This window comes from Capricornis sumatraensis, chromosome 16 (assembly GCF_032405125.1).
Source record: "Capricornis sumatraensis isolate serow.1 chromosome 16, serow.2, whole genome shotgun sequence".
NCBI classification, from domain to species: domain Eukaryota; kingdom Metazoa; phylum Chordata; class Mammalia; order Artiodactyla; family Bovidae; genus Capricornis; species Capricornis sumatraensis.
In genome coordinates, this window is record NC_091084.1 from 9,850,213 (window position 1) to 9,856,984 (window position 6,772).

The following is a 6,772-nucleotide window of genomic DNA, read 5'->3' on the forward strand; positions in this document are numbered from 1 at the left end:
TTTATCCTTGAATTTTATTATAATCAAAGTAAATAAATGTATTATAAATTTATCTTAATAAAAACCCCACTTCTTGTCATATAGAGTAACTGATTTTGAACTAACCTTTCTGCCACACACAACTATAAAAAAGTGCAGGACTTTAATTTGTGGGAAAGGAGATGCACATAGAGTATCATATTTACCTAGGCATTATCCATGGATGCACATTAGGATTATAGCAGTTGGACATTAAATCAAACAGAACAGAGTGATCTTTCTGAGCCAAGAGGTAAGAAACTGGATTCATAGTAATAAGGCAATTGGAATTTATAGGGTATATCACTTTGCTCATGAATCTGCAATTTTGGCAGGACTTAGGAAGGACACCTAATTTCTGCCTATTCAATTATATGGGGGAACTTGAAAGATACAGACTGGAATCATCTGAAGTTTTTTGTTCATTCACACATCTGGTGCTTGACATTGGAAAGACTTAAATTGTTGGAGGCTAGACTATCTGGAGCTCCTTGGATAGCTCCATCTCTGAGAGGTCTCTGTGTGTTCTATGTAGCCAGTAATTTTTATGGTAGCCAGATTTCTCATTTGTCTACTAAGAGCTTCCAAGGCATGTGTCTCAAGAGAGGTAAATGGGCAGAAGCTGAATTGTGTCTTTTTTTAACCCAGCCTTATAAGTCATTCTTATTTTATTAATTCCTGCTCTCTTCCTTTTTTCTTTATGAGTCTAGCTAAAAGTTCATCAATGTTGTTTATGTTTTCAAAGAACCAGCTTTTAGTTTCCTTGATCTTTTTCATTATTTATTTAGCCTCTATTTTATTTTTACTCTGATCTTCATTATTTCTTTCCATTTTCTCAGTGTGGCTTGTGTTTTTCTCTATTTCCTTTAGGTGTAAAGTTAGGTCATTTATTTGAGATTTTTCTTATTTCTTGAGGTAATCTTGTATCATTATAAACTTCCCTTTTAGAACTGCTTTTGCTAAGTCCCAAAAGTTTTGGATCCCATGAAGAAGGGAATGGCTACTCACTTCAGTATTCTTGTCAGGATAAGTCCATGCACCAATGAACCTAGCAGGGTACAGTCCATGAGGTCATAAAGAGTTGGGCATGACTGAGCAACTAACACTTTCACTTTCAAATGTTTTGGATCATCGTGTTTTCATTTTCATTTGTCTCCAGGCATTTTTAAAATTTCCTCTTTGATTTGTTCAGTGGTAGATCGGTTGTTTAGTAGCATATGGTTTAGCCTCCACATGTCTGGGTTTCTGCAGTTTGTTTTCTTTTTTCCTTGTAAATGATTTATAATCTCATAGAATTGTGGCTGCAAAATATGCTTGAGATGATTTCAATATTCTTAAATTTAGTGGAACTTTGCTTTCTAACCTAGAATGTGATCTATTCTGGAGAATTTTTCATGCGCACTTGAAAAGAATATGTATCTGCAACTTTCTGATGAAATGCTCTCTCTCTCTAACAGTTAAGTCCTTTTGGTCTAATGTGTCATCATACTCAATGATGAAAAGCTGAAAGCATTTCTTCTAAGATTGAAAACAAGACAAAGATATCCACTTTCATCAGTTTTATTCAACATAGTTTTGGAAGTCACAACCACAGCTGTAAGAGAGAAAAAAAAAAAAGAAGAAGAAGAAATAAATCTAAATTGGAAAGGGGGCTTTCCTGATAGCTCAGTTGGTAAAGAATCCTGCAATGCAGGAGACCCCAGTTTGATCACTGGGTCAGGGAGATCCACTGCAGAAGGGATAGGTTACCCACTCCAGTGTTCGTGGGCTTCCCTTGTGCTCAGCTGGTAAAGAATCTGCCAGAAATGCGGGAGACCTGGGTTTGATCCCTGGGTTGGGAAGATTCTCTGGAGAAGGGAAAGGCTACTCACTTCAGTATTCTGGCCGGGAGAATTCCATGGACTGTATAGTCCATGAAGTTGAGAAGAGTCGGACATAACTTTCACTTTCACTTTCAAATTGGAACAGAAGAAGTAAAACTCACTGTTTGCAGAGTACAGGATATTCAGTTTAGTTCAGTCGCTCAGCCGTGTCCGACTCTTTGTGACCCCATGAATTGCAGCATGCCAGGCCTCCCTGTCCATTACCAACTCCCGGAGTTCACCCAAACTCATGTCCATCGAGTCGGTGATGTCATCCAACCATCTCATCCTCTGTCATCCCCTTCTCCTCCTGCACCCAATCCCTCCCAGCATCAGAATCTTTTCCAATGAGTCAAATCTTCTCGTGAGATGACCAAAGTATTAGAGTTTCAGCTTTAGCATCAGTCCTTCCAATGAACACCTAGGACTGATCTCGTTTAGAATGGACTGGTTGGATCTCCTTGCAGTCCAAGGGACTCACAAGAGTCTTCTCCAACACCACAGTTCAAAAGCATCAATTCTTCAGCACTCAGGTTTCTTCACAGTTCAAATCTCACATCCATACATGACCACCAGAAAAACTATAGCCTTGACTAGACGGACCTTTGTTGGCAAAGTAATGTCTCTACTTTTCAATGTCTCTGCTATCTAGGTTGGTCATAACTTTCCTTCCAAGGAGTAAGTGTCTTTTAATTTCATGGCTGCAATCACCATCTGATTTTGGAGCCCAGAAAAATAAAGTCTGACACTGTTTCCACTGTTTCCCCATATATTTCCCATGAAGTGATGGGACCAGATGCCATGATCTTCATTTTCTGATGTTGAGGTTTAAGCCAACTTTTTCACTCTCCTCTTTCACTTTCATCAAACAGCTTTTTAGTTCCTCTTCACTTTCTGCCATAATGGTGGTGTCATCTGTATATCTGAGGTTACTGATATTTCTCCCACAGTCTTGATTCCATCTTGTGCTTCTTCCAGCCCAGTGTTTCTCATGATGTACTCTGCGTATAAGTTAAATAAGGATATTATACATAGGCAATTCTAAAGATGCTACCAAAACTATTCAAACTAATAATAATAATAATAAATTAATTCAGTAAAGTTGCAGGAAAGATACACCACGTTCTTGGACTGGAGAAGTCAATACTGTCAAAATGACTATCCTATCCAAGGCAATCTACAGTTTCAACACAATGTCCATCCAATTATCACCGGCACTTTTAACAGAACTAGAACAAAATTGTTTTAATTTTCATGGAAATACAAAAGGCCCCAATAGCCAAAATAATATTTTCTTTAAAAAATATTTTTCAATTGGAGAAAAAATGCCTTACAATATTGTGTTGGTTTCTGCTGTACATCAACATGAATCAGCCATAATTACACATTTATCTTTTTCCTCTTGAGCCTCCCTCCCCTCCTCCATACCACCCCTTTAGGTAATCACAGAGCACCAGGTTGGGCTCCCTGTGTTATATAGCAACTTCTTCCTAACTATCTATTTTACACATGATAATGTATATATGTTGATGCTACTTTCTCCATTCATTCCACTCTCTTTCCCCCACTGTGCCCAAACGTCTGTTCTATACATTTTTGTCTCAATTCCTTCCTTGAAAATAGCTTCATCAATACAGTTTTTCTAGATTTCATATATGATATCTGTTTTTCTCTGTCTGGCTTACTTCACTCTGTGTAACAGGATCCAGGTTCATCCACCTCACTACAACTGACTCAAATTTATTCTTTTTGTGGCTGAGTATCATATCTTCTTTATCCATTCATCTGTTAATGGACTTCTAAGTTGCTTCCATGTCCTGGCTATTGTAAATAGTGCTGCAATGAACACAAAAACACATGAAACTTTTAGAATTGTGGCTTTCTCAAGGTATATGCTCAGTAGTGGGATTGTTATACCAATGGTAAGTTTATTCCTAGTTTTTTAAGGAATATCAATACTATTCTCTATAATGAATGTATCAGTTTACATTCCCACCAACAGTATAGGAGGATTCCCTTTTCTCCATATCATCTCCAGCATTTCTTGTTTGTAGATTTTTTCATGGTGGCCATTCTGATTGGTGTGAGGTGATATAATTGTAGTTTTGATTTGGAAACAGTCTTGAGAAAGAAAAGAAGCTGAAACAAATCGCCAGTCCAGATTCAATGCATGATACAGGATGCTTGGGGCTGGTGCACTGGCATGACCCAGAGGGATGGTACAGGGAGGGAGGTGGGAGGGGGTTCAGGATGGGGAACACGTGTACACCCGTGGCAGATTCATGTTAATGTATGGCAAAACCAATACAATATTGTAAAGTAATTAACCTACAATTAAAATAAATAAATTTATATTAAAAAAGAAAAGAAAAATGAAGCTGGAAGAATGGCACACCCAGACTTCAAAGTATACTACAAAGCTACAGTAATAAAAACAGTATGGTACTGTCACTAAAACAGACATATAGATCAATGGAACAGGGTAGAAATAAGCCCACACACTGATGGTCAATTAATCTACAGCAAAGGAGGTAAGAATACACAATGGAGAAAAGAAAGTCTCTTCATAAGCAGTTCCTGGGAAAAATGACACTACATGTAAAAGAATGAAATCAGAATATTTTCTAACATCATATGCAAAAATGACTCAAAATGGATGAGACCTAAATGTAATATTAAATACTATAACACTCCTAGAGAAAAACAGGCAGAACACTCTTGGATATAATCCACAGCAGTACTTTTTAGGATCCCTGCCTAAAGTAAAGGAAATAAAAGCAAAAGTAAACAAATAAGACCTAATTAAATTTGAAAGCTTTGGCACAGCAAAAGCAATCATTGACAAAATGAAAAGACAACATAATGAATGGGAGAAAACATTTATAAATGATAGAAATGATAAGGAATAAATACCCAATACATAAAAACAGCTCATACAACTCAATTAAAAAAAAAAACTGATTAAAATTTAGGCAGAAGAAATTTTTCCAAAGAGGAAGTGCAGATGGCTAACAAGCACGTGAAAGGATGGTCAACATCACTAATCATCATGAAAATTCAAATAAAAATCACAATGATATATCACCTCACACCCGTTATCAAAAAGAACACAAATAAAAAATGTTGGCAAAGATGGGAAGAAATGGAAACACTTGTATACTCTTCTTGAGAATGCAAATTTTTGCAGCCATTGTGGAAATAGATATGGAGGTTTCTCAAAAAACTAAAAATTAAACTACCATACAACTCAGCACTTCCATTCCTGGGTATATATCCTCAAAACAAAAATTCTAATTAAAAAAGATACATGCACCTGAATGTTCATAGCAGCATTATTTACAATTTCCAAGATATGGAAGCAACCTAAGTGTTTATCAACAGATGAATCAATACAAATTTGGTGTACACAAAAACGTACACACACAATATAATACTACTTGACCATTTTAAAAAATAATTTTTTGCCATTTACAGCAAGACCATGAATGGATTTGGCAGGCATCATGCTAAATTAAGTAAGTCAGAGATAGAAAGACAAATAATTTACAATATCACATGCAAATGAAATCTAATAAATACAACAAACTGGTGAATAAAATTACTGGTATAGTTGTTCTGCTCTTTGTGGGTCATCTGCTCAGTGGCTCTATGGTAGGGCTAATGGTGCCCTCCTCAAGAGGGCTTAATCACATGCTGCATGACCCCGGCCTGCTGTAGTCAGAGCCCTTGCCCCCATGGCAGGCCACTGCTGATCTGTGCCTCCACCGGAGACACTCAAACACACAAAAGCAGGTCTGTCTCAGTCTCTGTGTGGTCTCTGGGGTCTGGTGTTAACACGGTTTAGTTTGAGCCCTCCAAGCATCTCTGACAGGTATGGTATTTGATTCTAAATATGACTCTGCCCCTCCTATAGTCTTGCCCTTGGACATGGGGTATCTTTTTTTTGGTGGGATCCAACATTCTCTTGTCAATGGTTCTGCAGCAGTGAAATGCAATTTTGGAGTTCTTGCAGGAGAAGATGAGAGCACATCCTTCCACTCTGCCATCTTGCTTACTTGGGTGCAATGTCAAAATTAACAGAAAGATCTCTGTTTGTTTCCAAGCCAAACCGTTCAATATCACAGTAAACCAACCTATACCCCAACCACTAATGCTGAAGAAGCTGAAGTTGAATGGTTCTATGAAGACCTACAAGACCTTCTAGAACTAACATGAATAAAAGATGTCCTTTTCATCATAAGGGACTGGAATGCAAAAGTAGGAAGTCAAGAGATACCTGGAGTAATAGGAAAGTTTGACTTTGGAATACAAAAGGAAGCAGGGCAAAGGCTAGTGGAGTTTTTCCAGAGAACATACTGGTCATAGCTAACACCCTCTTCCAGAATAACAGACAACTCTACACATGGACATCACCAGATAGTCAACACCAAAATCAAATTGATTATATTCTTTGCAGCCAAAGATGGAGAAGCTCTAAACAGTCAACAAAAAAAGGCCAGGAGCTGACTGTGGCTCAGATCACGAACTCCTTATTGCAAAATTCAGACTTAAATGGAAGAAAGTAGTGAAAACCACTAGACCATCCAGATATGACCTGAATCAAATCCCTTACAATTATACAGTGGAAGTGACAAATATATTCAAGGGATTACATTTGATAGAGTGTCTAAATAACTATGGATGGAGGTTGGTGACATTGTACAGGAGGCAGTGATAAAGACCATCACCAAGAAAAAGAAATGAAAAAAGGCAAAATTGTTGTCTGAGAAGGCAGTACAAATAGCTGAGAAAACAAGAGATGTGAAAGGCAAAGGAGAAAAGGAAACATATGCCCATCTGAATGCAGAGTTCCAAAGAATAACAAGGAGAGATAAGAAAGCCTCCCTCAGTGA